Source organism: Mustela nigripes, chromosome 1 (genome assembly GCF_022355385.1).
Source record: "Mustela nigripes isolate SB6536 chromosome 1, MUSNIG.SB6536, whole genome shotgun sequence".
Taxonomy (NCBI): domain Eukaryota; kingdom Metazoa; phylum Chordata; class Mammalia; order Carnivora; family Mustelidae; genus Mustela; species Mustela nigripes.
In genome coordinates, this window is record NC_081557.1 from 84,861,023 (window position 1) to 84,877,932 (window position 16,910).

General features: G+C 49.7%; 1 protein-coding gene across 4 annotated transcripts in view; it reads right to left on the bottom strand.

The window, feature by feature from the left end:
• Nucleotides 1-16,910, bottom strand: part of PKNOX2 (PBX/knotted 1 homeobox 2) — a 251,533-nt gene that overhangs the window by 96,984 nt on the left and 137,639 nt on the right. The gene's annotated exons all lie outside the window — the stretch shown is intronic.

Consider the following 16,910-nt stretch of genomic DNA (forward strand, 5'->3'; position numbering starts at 1 on the left):
GGAAAATATGCATTACAATCTTAGTGGCTAAATGGCATTCCACTTACGGATGTACTATAATTATTCAGCCAGATTTCTATCAGTTGTTGTCTAGATTATTTCCAGATTTTGCTATCATAAGTAATGTCCAAATTTATAGCTGAATTATGCCCCAGACTTGATCATTGTTTTAGAATAAGCTTCTAGATGTGGAGCTGCCAAATCCAAAGGTATGTTCACTTTTTATTTTTTTTTAAGATTTTATTTATTTATTTGACAGACAGAGATCACAAGTAGGCAGAGAGGCAGGCAGAGAGAGAGGAGAAAGCAGGCTCCCCACTGAGCAGAGAGCCCGATGTGGGGCTTGATCCTAGGACCCTGAGATCATGACCTGAACCAAAGGCAGAGGATTTAGCCCACTGAGCCACCCAGGTGCCCCGGTAATGTTCACTTTTAAAAAATTTTTACAAATTACTTACAGGAAGGTCACACCGATTTACATCCTATCTGCAATGTATGGGAGATTCCTTTTTCTTTCCGGGTGGTTGTTCCCATTTTATAGATGTGGATAATGAGGCTTAGGAAGGTCGGGTCCTGGGCTTACCTCAAAAAAACAGCCAGCGAGTGGCATGTCTTCCGATTCCAGACATTGACAGTTTGTGATTCCAACCTTGCCCCTGGTCTTTGCTCCTATATTTCTTACCCATTCAAAGGGAGTGCTTGTGGTACTAAGTGCTGAGTAAACGTTGCTGCCAGAAAAAAACAGAGGAGGATGTGCCTTCAGTTGTCAGGTGGGCCTTTCCTGGGAGCTCTGGGGGTGTCAGCCTCCCCTGCCTCATTTCCCAGGTGTCTGGGGCCAACTTGGCAAATGAAAGCTCTCTTCTTGGGGAGCTTTTTACGCTTCCTTCCTGCCCTCTGCCACCTCTTTGGACAGAGGAACATTGCTTCAATTGAGCCTCCACATATTATGAACCTACCGCATACTGAGGTCTGGGCATAAAAGATCATGCGTGCGCACACACACACACACACACACACACACACATTCTCCCTGCCTTCGAGGTGCTCACAGTCTAGATAATAAGGAAACAATTGTACCCTCCAATGTGTGGTGGCTGCTGCTTCTGGCTGTCGGCCACACCACCCACACCTCCGCCAAAGTCCACAGTGGCAGGGGTGGGGAGAGAGAGGTCCGGGTCAGGGAGAGGAAGGGTGCAAGCCTTGCCTGCCGGCTCCTTCAGCCTCTAATTGTGTCCTTTCTTTTTCTTTCTTTTTTTTTTTTTTTAGGTTTTATTTATTTATTTGTCAGAGAGAGAGAGAGAGAGAACAAGCAGGAGCACAAGCAGGGGGAGCAGCAGGCAGAGGGAGAAGCAGGTTCTCCATTGAGCAGGGAGCCTGATGTGGGACTCCATCCCAGGACCCTGAGATCATGACCAGAGCCGAAGGCAGACACTTAACTGACTGAGCCACCCAGGCTCAGCCGGAGCTCCTTCTCCATATCCTGCTGCAGCCACGTGATTTTCTGTTTTCTCTCTCTGCTCTAGCTTTACTTCTGCCCCCAGACGCCACCCTGAACGTGGCACTGAGGCTCCAGAGCCCCTCAGACAGGACCCACACGATAGTAGAGAAGAGAAGCTGGCCTGCCCCTATGCAGGCACTAATTGGGCCCCATCTAAGGGAGGTGGGATGGTCTGAGGCGATACCAGCATGCCCCCACGGAGCACCCCTTCAGGGTTGCAATATACAAGGATTTCTCCTTTCCTGGAACTGACAACTACCTGTTTCCCAACCGCCTGGGGAAAGCTTCCAGACAGAAATTCAGCTTGTAATCTCCGTTCTGTCACTGCCAGCAACTGCTCTGAGCATAAGGAGGGCAATGCACATGACGGAGAGTGCTGAGGAGGAGAGATAGTCTGGGGCTGGGGGTGCCAGGAGGAGACTGCCCTGGGGGCTGTGGCCACCTGTCCTAGCCGGGCATGCTGTCCCTCCACTCACATCTCCCTTGCCTGAGGGAGGGGCCGGAGTGTGCCTTTTTCCATCTTGGCCAGAGAAACACACTACCCTTCCTCTTGGGGTCCTGTGAAATCCCTCTCCTCTAGAGGCTAGTGTGCGGCCTGCAACACTACTGCCCTAGGCCCGGGACTTAGGCTTACTTAACAGGCAGCCTGGGCAGACAGAAACAGACAGAGATGGATGGATGGGAAGGCGGGGGCCCTATGTGACCTGATGGCCCAGATGTTTCAGGGACAAAGGAGGAAGCAGAAGTGTCATCTTGAAGATAAAGTCCCATCTGTCCCTACCAGATCTCCGGGAGATCCAGCAGCCTCCCTCCCTGGTTCTCTGGCTCTCGTCAGGCCCTTCCCTGCCTTTCCAAGCTTTAAACCAGGCCACCCTCTGACAAGGACAGGCAGGCTTCCCCAGAGAACACCTTTGCCTGTTTTGCCAGCGCATACCTTTTGCAGGTGACTAGCACAATGGTGAGCCCTGGGCCTCTGAAATCTCTGGCTAGAGGAACGCACCAAAGGCCCGTTTTCTGCCCACTCTGAAAAAGCTGCCCCATTCTATATTTAAAAATACAAAAAATGCAAAAAATATCAGAGTCACTGTCTCCTTTGGCTTAAGAGCCTTGAAAGAGCCTGTTCCCACCCTGGAGCCCCCCACCCCCCACCCCAGGGCCTGTTCTGGCCTGAGTGTGGTGATGGAAGGACCCTCAGGCCCCTCTCCCAGGGCAGACATCTGTGAGTGTCCAAGGCCACTCTCACTGCCTTGTGGGGTGAATGAGTCAAGGAAGCATGGCAGCTCGTTCCAGCCTGGCCATGGGTTTGCTAGGTGGGTTCAAACCCTTCACCCTTTGAATTCTGTTCATCACCATCATCACCAACACCATCAGTCTTCATCATTGTATACAAAAGCCTGGACCTGACAGTGTGATCTCATTCTCTGACCGCTCTGGCTGTTGAACCCTCCCGTCCCCGCGAAAGCCTCACGATCTGCAGAATGACAAGGCTGGTCTCAAAGAGACCAGATTCCCATCCTTTAGGAAGAGAGGGTCTCCATCTCTAGAACCATCCTTTCAATGCCGTTAAGACCAGCCCTGACTTTGGAGAAGTTACTTAACTTTTCCAGCAGGATTCTCTTTCTTGGAGAAAACTTCGGACCCACTGGAAGCACTCTGAAAATCTCTGCAAAGCCCTGCATGTCTCCATCCTCCCTTTCTGCTTGGCTGGGCTCAGCCCCTTCTCTGACAACTCCCCTACCATTCCTTTCCCCAGGGTTCTGACGCTCCAGTCAGTGAGCCCCTGCTCCCTCATCCAACAGGCCTGTAGAATGACCTCATCCTGAGACAGCCTTCTCAGCCCCAGAAGTAGAAAGTAAGCGTACCTTGGCACAAGCTAACCATTCATTTTTGCCCCGACCTGAAGTGGACCACGTTTTCCTCCTCTCTAGTTCCTCTGCCACACCTTAGCTCAACAATTGCTCCTACTGGGTTTCTCTCTGTGGCCCAGTCTATCCTCTACATGGCTGCTGCAAGGATGGTTCTAGAAGAGTAGGACCTTCTCTGTGCTATTCTTTTAGCACTTAGCCCACCGGGTTGTGGTTGTCTGTTTGCCACTCCGTCTACCCCACTAGATTATATCATCCTAAACTGTGTCTCAAGCCTATATATCTCTCCAGAGCCCAGTATGTATTTTGGACATATTGGATGCTCAATAAATATTTGTTGAATGAAGGAATTAATAAATGTCTATATTCAGCGAGGATATGTACACACAACATGCAAATGTTCTTTACAAAGAGCTATGGTATCCAGTTTGTTATTTAATTCTTGCAATGGCCCTATAAAGTAGGTATTATGAGCCCTGTTTTTAAAAGGGGTAACTGAGCTGAGAGAAGTGACTTTGTGACTTGCCCAAAGTCACAAAGCTGGGTAAAGAGTGCAGTGAAAGAGCAGAGTCCAGGGAGCTTCACGGTGACCCCCTCTGCTACACCTGCTCCCCTGCCGCGGTCCTCCCAGCCAGAGAAAGGGTGCAAAGAGGCTGAGCTGCTTCAGGTCTGCCTCATTCGGGAAATAAACAAGAAGGATTCTTCTTCTCATCATCTGGTGAGTCGCTGACATTTTGTTTGACAAAGAATCTAGGAAAAGCCTCTCTTGGGACTAGTTTTGGGACTAGGCTGTGATAATATTGCTTTATTGAAAAAGGATGCTAGGAACTGAGCTCCGGATGGCCTTTTACGTGGAGTAATTTATGCAGGAAATGGGAAATAATTTTTTTTAAAGAAACACACATTGAACTGTATATGGTCACAAAGGGTGACAACACACACACAAACACAAACCCACAATCCCAGGAACATGGCCATAGACCCACAAAGGTACAAACTCTAGTTCCCAGTCATGATCACAGCCGCACACCCCATAAGAAGTCACAAGACTCCCAGTCACACCAGTACAGAGCCCTTGTAAGTGGGTACACTCACTTGCAACAGTCCAATGGCTCTGGTTTTCCCTTTCAGGCCTTCCAGGGGAAATTGCGATTTTCCCGCACACATGTAAATTTCAGTCATTAAGGAACGAACAGGAAGCATGACATTGAAAAAATTAATCTCTCTGTGCCCCCCTGCCCTTCTCGGGGCCCTGTTCCCTCCTGCGATGATCACCCTGCTTGTGGAGAGATGCTGCCAACCCGATGACCTAGCACCCACGGCACAAGTTCCCACTCCCACAGATTTACATCTTAGGCTTCACAGAGGTTTCAGTCATAACCTGCTCCTGGAGGATAGCGAAGGAATAATAACAAGGGCGAGAGATGAAATGTCTGTAAAATTCTCATTCAGATGCCACTCAGAAATGAATGTCGGAAATGGAAGGGACGGTAAAAAAAAGATTTTATTTAAAATGCTTCCCTCCCTAGGCTGGTGATGAAGGGTTGGGATTCATAAGGATATCGGAAAGTCAAGAATTCTCTTCCATTCGTGGTGATTTTTGACCTGGGTCCAGAGCAGAGCCCCGGATTCCTGTTCTGGTAGAATTAACAACTGAGATACTCAGAGAGGCCAGAAACTGCACCTGGAACCAGCACACCTGACTTCTAGCTATGACTCTCCTGTATTATTAGCTCTGGATGTGACCCTGGGCACACCACTGCTTGGGCCTCAGTTTCTCTATCTATAAAGTGGGAAAGTTAGGACCACATGGTTGCTTCTGCCACGGTTTCATCAGAAGGCCCCTTGCTCTGCCTTGGCCAAGTGTTAGTGAGACATCCTACACTTCCGTGTCTGCATGGTGATTTATACATCCCAAACCATATCCAGCCACATCTGTGAGCTTTTTCTTGAGTGTCACAGTAACTTTGGGATGTTGGTAGTGCTGAAATCAATACACCCATTTTACAGATAGAATAATCAAAACTAAGACTTAAAGAGTCTTGGCCAAGGCTGCAAAAAGAATCAGTATTGATTCAACTTACACAGAATTCAAATCTCTTGAATATCACTCCCTATATAAAGGGAAAAAATGTATAACATACCTTGAAAATCCTGGCATTTGCTCTGGAAAATATTTTTTTTCTATTGCTTATCTTGGACTTGTTAAATAACAACTGTGATTTTAAGGCTCCTGCTGCCTTTTTGCATGGCTTAGGATGGCTGCCCAGGGCAGATGTTCTTTCATTTAGGAAAAAGATGTAACCATCCTTTGGCTACTAAAGGAGGGCCTAATCTGAGAGGGGAAAGATCAAAGAAAAGGGAACTCATTTGTTATTTGCTCTTTCAACAAATGTTTATTGAGTGCCTGCTATGTGCTAGGAACTGTTTACAATTGTTAAAAAAAAAAAAAAAAGATGAAAATCTCAGCATTCATGGAGCTTACATCCTGGTTGGGGGAGGGTGGAAATGGGAATGGTGGACAGATGATAGCAAGATACATAAATAAAATATACAGTGTCAGATAATAAGGGCAAAGCAGAAAAGGTAAATGGAAGAGAGTAGAGTGTTCGGAATTTAAAGTTCCCCACTGACTTCCTAGGGAAACGAAGAAGCCAGGGCCTTAAAGATAGAGAAGTGTGAAACTCAGCAGAAGAGAGCAGAAAGAAGGTTCCAGCAAGGCGGTGGCTGGCCAGGCTGTGCAGGAGAAAATGGACAGTGAGATGCCTTCTCTGCAGATGGGAGAGGGATCTGAAGAAGTTGACTCATCTGTGAAGCTTAACTTAGTCCTACTCTGGGCCATGGCCCCCAGCAGGCCTCTTCTCCTGGTGGAGACCAGGGCTAGGTGAGTGAGGCCAAAGGATTGTCAAAAAGCTCAGTAGTGGAGGTGAAACCTGGATCAGTGGGGAGTGTGGAGCCTCACCATATTGTAATTCGAGGCAGAAATGATGATCCTGTCATCATTTAAAAGTCTGGTGTTTACTGTGTATTTATGTCAATGATCTTGATAAAAATTTTTTTCCTTTAATTAAAATAGTATTTCTTCTGATGACTGAGTTTTTGGGGCCTGTGGGGAGTCCCAGGAGGCCTGGCTCCTGCATCTTTAGTAAGAATGTACATGAGACAGCTCTGTGCTGGGAGGAGAGAGAAGGGGCCATGCCCGCAAAGAAGGAAGTGGGCAGGTAGAGCAAAGGAGAACTCACGAGCAAGACAGACAGGAAGGGGAGCAGGACTGATTCCCGGAACAGAACCTTGAAGCAAGACATGACCAGGAGAATCCAAACACCCTTGCTCTCCTGGGTCCTCGGGAGAAGTTGGATTTCCCACAGTGTGGGAGGGAATCTCAAGCTGTTCTACCAGGATATTCATGGGAAAGTAAGCCTTGCAGTCTGGAGGGCTTGGGGGGCACACGGCTGATGGCAGATGGCCAAGCACTACTCTTCCCAGCTCCACAGCCAAGGGTCCACTGTGATAATTATACTGTGAAGGCACCAGAGTCTATGGGGGGGTTCTGGGAGCAAAGCTGCTGGTTGCCACCATCAGCAGTCCTGCCCTGGTCTGGGAGGGGAGGGGAAGGTGGTCACTATTTGCTTTCACTCCAAGGGAAAGGATAGGGTGGCACCTTGTCGCTCTGTCTGCTCATCAGAGTGTGACACCCCCCCCCCCCCGGGGTGGGTAGAGAATGGGAGGGAAACAAAAGGGAAGGGCGCCTGGGTGGCTCAGTGGGTTAAGTCTCTGCCTTTGGCGCAGATCATGGTCTCTGGGTCTTGGGATCGAGTCCTGCATCAGGTTCTCTGCTCAGTGGGGAGCCTGCTTCCCCCTCTCTCTCCCTGCCTGCCTCTCTGCCTACTTGTGATCTCTCTCCTCTCTGTCAAATAAATAAATAAGTTCTTTAAAAAAACACACACACAAAAAGGGAAGACTCTGTATGACAGGACCAGTGTTCTCCAGGGCACCCCACACCCCAGCCCTCTGGCTCACAGATCTGCCTCCAAGGGAGGTTTCTGGACCCAGAGCCAGTCTGCTTTCCCCACTCTTGTTCCTTGCTTTCTCCAAACCCTAACAGACAAACCCCTAGGACCTAAGATGATCTAGTCCTATGCTCAGAAATCTTACTGTTAAAAAAAAAAAATAGGTCAGGTAGTTGAGATCTTTCATGACATGGCCCCAACGTCATTTCCCTGGCTTATCTTTCACATCTCTCCTTCAAGTCAGGGGACAGCAAACTATACCCACACCAAATCCTAAGATGGTCTCTTTTTGCCAATAAAGTTTTATTGGAACACAGCCACACCCATTCATTTGCTAATAATCCATGGCGGCTTTCCTCAACAGTGGGAGAGTTGAATCGTCGCAGCACAACACCTGGAATATTTACAGGCTGAACCGTTCCATGAAAAGCTGGCCGACCTGGTCTCAGTTCTAGGAACCCTGAGCCCATCCTCTTCCCTGCAGACCCCTCCGGGCCCTTGCTGGTTCTACTCCCCAAGCCTCGGGAGCTCCTTTCGGCCGCTGTAGTAGCTGGAATGGGGCTCATTCTTCAAGGACTCAGCTTCTATATTATCTACTCTGTGATGTCTCCTGAATTCCTATAAATATTGCTTCCCTCTTCCCCCACCCTGTACAGCCCCAGCGTATCGCTGGGATGACCACACATAATTTATCACCCAAACTGGCACAATTTTGAGAATGAAGGGGATCACGGTGAATAATTACACGGAAATTATAGCCTTCAACCGAGACCATCCCAAGCAAATGGGGTCATAGGGCAGCCCTACACTTAATGCTTAGTTCATTCTCCCTTCTATGGGTCAGCTGTTGACATATTCAGCTCCCACAAAGGCACAATGCTCAATGGCAAAGGCAGTGTGTGTGTGTGTGTGTGTGTGTGTGTGTGTGTGTATGGCACTGTGGGAGGTTTTGTTGACCCTGAGAGCATTCATATAGATAAGCTATGATCCATTAATATTGTTGAAATGAAAAAAGGAAGAGCTCTGGTCCTAAAGGAAACAAAAGCAGCTTCTCTAAGAGCAGCAAGCTGGAACGACCAAGGACAGAGGAACCATTAGCCAAATGGAGAGCCACTTGTAGCCAGTGGAGGGTGCCCACCTGTTTGTGTCGTTGTGCATGCACGCCCAGCACAAGAGACCATGCCAGGGCGTGCTACCCCCTGGTACTCCCACCTTTCTGCTTCCTTGGCTGCCCTGCAACCCCCTACCTTCCTCTTCCCAGCTCTGCCAATCCCGAGCTTAGCTGCTTTCCCTCCAGCTCTCTCTCAGGATGGCTGGGGTTCCCCTACATACCAGAAGGCTGGGCTTGCAGTGGTCAGAATAAAAGGGAGGAGCACCATTTCAAGGATGATAGTTTATTTCTGCAAGTTCTGAGCTGAGGCTGAATCCTGGGTGTTCAGAATTGAGAGATACATCTCCCTTCATAAAGCACCAGCACATTCTATAGACGGCAACTCACCAAAGTGGGAAACAGCAAGAAACTAAGATGACCCATTTAAGGTATTGATACTCTCCATCTGTTCTCTACTAAACAGCCAGGGAGATCTTTTTGAAGTGCAAATCCATTCTATCCCCTCCCCTCTTCTCCCTGGTTTCAAACACAGTCCACCTTCCCGTTCCTCTTGAGATCAAGGCCAAAATCCTTACCTTGGCCTAGAAGTTCAGGTGTGGTTTGGCCCTGCCCAGCTCATCTGCTTCCTCTAGCTTGCTCTTTGCCTTCCAGCCATCCAGGACTTTGGTCCCTCAAATAGAACGTGCTTCCTCTACCACAGGACCTTTGCATAAGCCAACCTGCCTTTCTGGAAGATGCTCTTTTCTTGTCCACATTCAACTAGTGACAGCCTGTTTCACTTTCACATCTCAGCACAAGTCACTTCTTCAGAGGAGCTACGCTGAACTCTTGTGCCAGGTGAGGATACTCTGTATGTTGCATTTCTTTCTTTCTTTTCTTTTCTTTTTCTTTTTTTTTATTTTAAAGATTTTATTTATTTATTTGACTGAGAGAGACACAGTGAGAGAGGGAACACAAGCAGGGGGAGCGGGAGAGGGAGAAGCAGGCTTCCCACTGAGCAGGGAGCCTAATGCGGGGCTTGATCCCAGGTCCCTGAGATCATGATCTCTGTATGTTACATTTCTTCATTCAGTTTGAGTACTTAATTCATATTATGATTCTTGGAGTAATGCCTAGGCTATCAGGCACTAGGCTATAAGGTCCATGTGGGCAAATACCCCTGATTGTTTGGCACACCTTGAGTCCCTAGCACCTAGTAGCTCTCAAAAATTTTAACGGAGTGATCATTCGCACCAACCCGAGTCAAAGATCAGGAAGGTGACGTCGGACCATTTCTCAGTGTAGTAAACTAAAGTGACTGGAAGTAAGAGCTAGGGATTAACTTCTCCTCATCCTCCACTTTTAGCTCTTTCTCCTCCTTATCCTAACAAAGCTGTCTCTAGGGACCTATTGCACAGAAGGCCACATAATGGAGTGTACACAGGCCGAGGCCCCCGCTGTGAGCTCACAGGACAAGACAGGCAACAGATGCGGACAGACTCATATAGAGCTGATCAATAACCAATAAAGAAGCCTGGGCCAGGGCCAACCAAATGGGAATGATGAATTCGCAGTAGGTCTTATTTCCTCCATGCTCCTTCCCACACCATCTTAGGCTCAAAGGGAACGCAGAGGGGCCTTCTCTGTTCTGTGAATCCCTCCCTACCCACCCCTCCCTTCGCTCCCTCCGCTCCTGCCTCTCTCCCTTCCTTCTTCCCCCACCAACTTCCCTCACTCTTGTATAGTATCCTCGATGCGTATGGACATCTTGACCCCATGGCAATGCAATCTTCTTGAGGTTAGGGACTGTGCTTTAAGTGACTTTGGACCCCCCCCCCCCCCGGCTCCTGGTGCCAGGTGCGGCCCATGGTGATTATCCGTGGACCCTGTTCAGACCTGCAGTGGTGAGTGCCTGGGGTAGAGAGCCAGGGAACAGCTTTAAGGCCTGGGTGTGGGGTAGTGCTGGGGAGGCCGTGGGGGCACCGTGGTCCCAGGTGTGCAGAAACGGTCAGCTGGTGGGCCAGACAAATGCGGAGGCCTTCAAAGCCCAGCCCGCCCTGGAGCGAGAAGCTGCCCCCTCCGTGGGCCGGGTCATCTCAAGTGTGCATCTTGCCTTCCCAGGTCTGGAGGACGACGCGTTCGCTCAGCCTGCCCCTCCCAGGCGGGTGGGGTCACAGACAGCCAAGCTCTAGTACCCTGGGGTGGGGCTAAGCGGAGGGGCCCCACCCGGCCAGGGAGAAAACAAAGCAGCTGTCTCCTTGCTGGTGCTGGCACCAGGCCTGCTCCTTGTGAAGTGAGGCCTCTGGGCTGGGCTGATCCATAATAGAAAATGCAAGCGGCCCAAGGTAGCAACTCCAAGCCCCTGGGCCCCAGGCGGGACTGGGCAGTAGCCTAAGGGTTGGGAGCACAGGGATTAATAACGCATCAATTTTAATGCAGGGAGAGGTTTTTTCCCTGCTTCACAAACAGCAAAGTGAATGTTTGAGCATCCCGGCAGGGGGTTAATGAGGACTCTGATTAGTTATTCGGATTTCTCCACACTGCCTCAATCCATCCTACTAGGGAGGCGAGAGGAGAGAGGAGGGGGTGGGGAGGGGGAGGGCTGCGGAGGAGGGCCCTCCAGCCTCTGAGCTCCGTCGGCCACAGGAGAACTCCCGGCACACCCGTCCTTCCTCTCCACGCTCCACACACTGCGGTCGGTCGAACAGAGGGCTAGACAGAGCTTGGTGGTGACCTGGTTCAGCCCCTTGACCGGAGGGAAGACCAGAGGGGCAACGATTCCCCAGCCACACCTAGGATGAGTGAAAGCCCTTCCCTGCCCAGGCCAGAGCCCAGCCCAGATGGGCTTTCCCACTACATCAATGTTCCCTTAACCCGCTCCTGTCTTCCAAGCCTGAAGTGAATGTTCTTCTCTCCTAGGGGAGGCCGCTCATCAGGCATAATCCCAGAGTTTGTCTGAGGCCCTCAGCCAGGGCTGTCTGCTGGGCTGGGGGCCACGGGGAATCCTTATCAGAGCATCTCTGCCCCTAGCCCAGGCTGGTTCCAGCTCGGGGAGGGAAGGTGCAGTTCCCTGGGGTGGCCCCTGAGAAGGGGGAGCCTTTCAGCACTGCCTCCTCGGCTCCCAGCCGCCTGCCCAGCTCCTGGCATCCAGTGTAGCTCTGAGGGAAGCCCAACGTAAAGCTACCAGCTCCCTGGGGCCAGGCCTCCTGCAACAACCCCTCTCCCTTCTCTGTCAACTCCAGGTCATTGATGGATCCTGCCCATCTGGCCCCTAACATGCAGGGCACAAAAAAGGGGCAGAAGCCTGCAGAGACACAGCATGATCTCAGGAAGAGAAATCGCCAGACCATCTGGACACAGGCTCCGTGCCTTTCCCACTATTTTAACGCAAATGGACTTGTGAGCAAGGGCTCCCCCCTACCCAGTCCACCCCCAGGTCCTAGTCCATCTGCTGCAGCCCCAGACCCAGAGCAGGATCCAAACCCAGATCCATAAGTCACTTCACAGTGGGGCATCCATCCCTTAGTCTTTCTGAGATCATCTTAGTGTCACTTAAGTGCCCAAAATACCTCTCTCTGGAGGCCCCTCTCATCAACCCCAAATTCCCAAACTGCACATTGAGGCCCCTTCCTCTCTCCCAGCACAAGTCCATGTATTCTCCCTATGGTCAGGGCCCCTCATCCTGGTACCCACAGGGCTCTGCCCTCTCAAGGTAGTTCTCAAACAATGCTGCCGTCCTGGCTTCCGTGAGCTCTTCTAGTATAGAAGAAGGGCTGGTGTGTACCGCAGGTTCTTGTGCCCAAGCTGTTGTGCCCAGTATGTGATACACACACAATCTCACTGACCCTCACTGACCTCGTGGAGTAGGTGCTCAATACACCTGCGTCTTTTCCCAGCACAGTCTAACAGAACTTTCCGTGATGCTGGAAACGTCCTCCGTCTGCGCTTTCCAATATCATAGATACCATGTGGCTATTAAGCACTTGAATTGTGGCTGCTGTGACTGAGTAACTGAATATTTATAATTTCATTTCATTTTAATTTAAACAGACACATGTGGCTGGTGGCTACCGACTTAGCACAGCCTTGCAGGGGTCAAGCTGGTAGGGGCCAGGCTTTGTACCAGGTGTGTCTGCCTCCAAGGCTCCTGTGCTTCTCCACGGTGCTGTCTCTGAGGCCTTATTATCAAGGGCATTAGGAAACTCGGGCCAGACAAGGCAAAGAAATGGTCCGGAATCAGTAGGTCTAGGATGCATTCCAGCACTAGGTCTGTGAGGGTGTCAGGGATACCCTGAGGCAGGCAAAGATGAGTACGACCAGTCTCTACCCTCAAGGGGCTACTAATTCAGTCGAGAGACAAACAAATTCTACCCGGGACAGGGGATTTTAGGTGCAGACCTGATAGAAGTAGGGTGTTGCCCAGACATCTCACAGCACCCCAGACCCCCAAAGTCAACCCCGCACAGGGCCTCTCGGCCCGAGGAGGCTAATGGGGAAGTTCCCTGAGACATTCGTGATTCGCCCCTCAGCCTGCCATCCTGGGGGCAGGATGGAGTCCTCTCCACAGTCCCTGGCACTCAGGGCAAATGCCAGCAGCTCCAAGAAGTCTCAAAAACGGTTTGCTTCAACCCCAATCAAAATGGGCTTGGGTTTGCCCCCTCCGAATGACCTTATCAACATCTCTCCCTCTGCCCCGGCCTTCTGCCCAGTTCCCTCCCCAAGGCATGTCAGTAACCCAGCTTCAGGCTGCCCAGAGGAACCTCTGTTCCCTCCGAGAGAGCTCACCACATGGCGTACCTGTCCGGGGCCAGAGTCATCGCACCGACATGGCTCCTTGCTGTGCACCGTGCGCCACCCCTTACTTACAGAGCAGTTCCCACCCCATTTTTCTCATTTATTTGATCCTCGTGACTCCCCTTTGCGAGGAGGGAAGTTGGACACTGTCTCCATTTCAGGGATGAAGAAACAGAGGCTTGGAGGAATTAAGAGACTCGTCTGGATCCTAGATGGCAAGTCAGATCTTTTGATTCTGAGTTCAGTGTTCAGTTTATGGGGAGGATGATTGATATCTGAAAAAATGGATTACAGAGGGGAAATATGCTTGGAAGAAAAAGCTGATGGGCTTGTCTGAGGATGCGTGGTGCTGGGTGTCTTGATGGGACCCTGGGGCAGAGCGGAAAGCTGAGGATGAGCCCCTGGGGCTGTGTTCTCCCCTCAGTCCACCAGATGGTCTAGCCACGCAAAGTCATCTGCTATTCTCCAAACACCATCTTGCTTCCTCACCTTTGTGCTTTGCTAAGGAATTTATAGCCTTCTTTGCAACTCTGACTTCTGATATCCTACCCAGCCTTCCACTACCATTTCAAATGCTACCTTCTGAAAGACTCTTTCCTGGACCTTTCCAGGTGGAAGTGGTCTCTCCACCCTTTGGGCTCTCATAGCATTTTGTATAGTCCAACATTTGCCAACTTGGTCTCATCTATTTAGGGCTATGGTAATACGTGTGTCTGCCTCCTCCACCTGGTCTCAGGAGGGGACAATTCTCCTCACTTCTGGATCACTCACAATACCTGGAATTATGCCTTGGGCATAAGAGGTGATCAAAAAATATTGGTTGGGTTGAATTTCATTGCTAATTATATTTCTAAGGAGGGCTGGTAAAAGAAGGTAGAGTTCATCCCTGTCTTTCTCGTGGTGAATGTGAAATGTCAGAGAGGCATCATGTCTTTTGTCCTCATCCTCAAGTCTGAGCTCCAGGATGATTTAAAAGCACACGTGCAGAAGACGAAAGGAGGGTCTTATAAACCAGAAGCGACAGAAGAGTAGCCTGCCCTGTTAGAAGTGTGCTAGGAAGGCCAAACCCCAGAATGCACTGGTGTCTGAGAACACCCCCCCACCACCACCACATTCCCCCTCTCTTTTCTCTCTCAAAAAGCAATACTTGAAGCAAAAGGGAAGAGGGGGAAAAAAAATCAGAGAACGAGTAGCTACAGCCCGGGCAGACTTAGGAGGTTATCAAATGACAGAAGGAAAGTAAACAATTTAACTCCCACTTGGCTTTGTTTTCTTCAAGGACAATAGTCATTGAAACAGAAAAATGATTTCTGAAAGGTTCAAGTTTGAGATAGGTGAGGAGATGGTAATTGAGGAGCTTATGACTTTAAGTAAAGTCAAGGCCACGGATAGCAGTAAATCACACTTCTGAGTATGGAAAGAACTTAAGGATAGGACTGTGGAGCCACGCTTAGCTGTTTGTGAACTGATGAAAAGAAATCATTTTTTTTGTTGTTTTTTGTTTTCTTGGTTTTGTTTTGTTTTGTTTTTTTTTAGAGATGGAAACAAGCAAAAGTCATCTCTGTTTTCACAAAGTGGCAAACAGATTCTGGAAGCCACAAATTAAATATTAATTGCTAACAAAAATTCTAAATTGAATTAATTACAAAAGAAAGAAGTGATGGCCAAGAACCAGAAGAGAGTCATTGAAAACCAGTCATGTTTAACTTGATTGCCCTTTGTGAAAAGACCAGAATTTCTAGGTTGGCACAAGACACAAGGAAAAATCTGAGAAGTATGTTGATTTCAGTAAGATCCATGACAGCACCTTCCATGACATCCTTCTGGGAAAGATAGATTGGTCTGAGGAGCAAGTCAGAGAACAGGTGGGTAAACTGTTAGCAAGATTGTGATTGTCCCCTGTCAGAGATGATCAACAGATCTCCAGTGTGGCTTTTGTGTTGAAGTGACCAGCTAGGTGCCATCAAGTGTGTTTACCAGTGAGAGCTGTGTGATGTTCTAGAAGGTGCGCTTATCCTTCTATACCCTGGAGGGGAGAGTTAGTGTGTTTACAGATGGAATGAAGATTGAGAGAGAGCTCGTGAGGCAGGAAATGCAGGCTGAAAGCAAGGAGATGGTGTTGAATAAAGAGAAATAGAAAGTTCTACTCCTGGAGGAAAATGTAAGCTGTACAAGTGAGGGAGATGGAGCTTACAATAATTTTTTTGTGAATAAAACAATAGGGAAGTTTGAAAATTCAATAGGTACCAGTATTATGGTTTGGCTGCCCCTACCTCCCCCCCCCCCCCCCAGCCAAAGAAAATTGTAATCTTTGGCTGCATTCCTACAAGTCCAGGTGAAGGAGGCAATGTTTTAGACCACACTGGAGGGCCACGCTTACTTGCTTGATCGGCGGAACAATGACCCTACCGAGGGCATCAGGGAGGCAGGCGAGGATATTGACAAATGGTATCTACCCACAGCACAGAAGACGCAGGGAGAGGCACGAGTGTTGTCTTCAATGTGTAGAGTATTACGGCACGGAAGAAGAGTCTTACACTGTGTGGCCCAGAGCAGATCCAGGACAGAAAAGGGGAAGCGACAGAGAGACACATTTCCCCTTCATGTGAGAGGCGCCAGAGGAGAGCAGCTGCCTCCACAAGGAAGACAGCGAAAGCCTGTGTCCCCGAGATGCCTTCACAGCATGGCAGGTTAAACCAGCTGACCTCCAAGACCCCTTCCAGTTCTAGGACATGATGAGACCCTTGAGTAAGGAAGATGGTTCTGATTCTGATCGGGGCAAAGCCTCTCCAGGGTCCTTCGAATACATTGTGGAGGTCATCATCTCCTTTGCCAGTGTAATAAATCTGGTCCTGCATTCTGGGGAATTGCTCTTGGGAGAGATCAGAGTGGTCGTGACATGTGGCATTTGGAAAAGAGCCAACATTTTCCCCTGTGCTTCTCTCGCAGAGATTCCCTGCTAACACCTCCCACCCCCAACATTTCTGGGAGGAATGTGGCTCCTGCTTAATCTTCCCCTGGGGCAGGAGCAGAAGTGGGCAGTGGGGGTGGGGAAGTGGCTGCCACCCCTGGGGGGCAGATCCTTCTGGAGCTCAGAAGACCAGTGAAGCTAGCAAGGTCCAATCTGGTACAAGCCAGAGAGCTGACCACTGTGGTCAAGGGCGTGATCACAAGCTGATAACTTGTCATAAGGGAGGACATGAAGCCGTTAAGGAGCGCATTCTAAGGAAGGCCAACCCAACAGCCAGACGGTCTCCCTCGACAATCCACTCAACACCCACTGATATGAGACATGTATATGGGAGGGATTCTTGTTTCCAGCCCTCTCTGGGCCTTTGCTCACAGGGATCCCTCTTCTCAGAGGGATATCCGTCCCCTCCACGTTTGTGTCCTGCCCCCCCCCCCCCCCCATCTTGCTCATCTCCCAAGGCCTATCCTTTGTGTGTCCTTTGTGTCCCTTTTAGTTTTCTGATTTGAAATCATTTCCCACTGGAGCACTCATTGTGTTCTGCCTTGGATTATGGTGAGTTGTCTTTGTGCCTGATATGCCTCCTTCAGCAGGAAGCAAGTTTCTGGAGGGTAGAAAGGGGGACTTTTGCATACGATTAGTCTTGCATATGGATGGCAAGACGGGGGGGGGGGGGGGGGGGGGG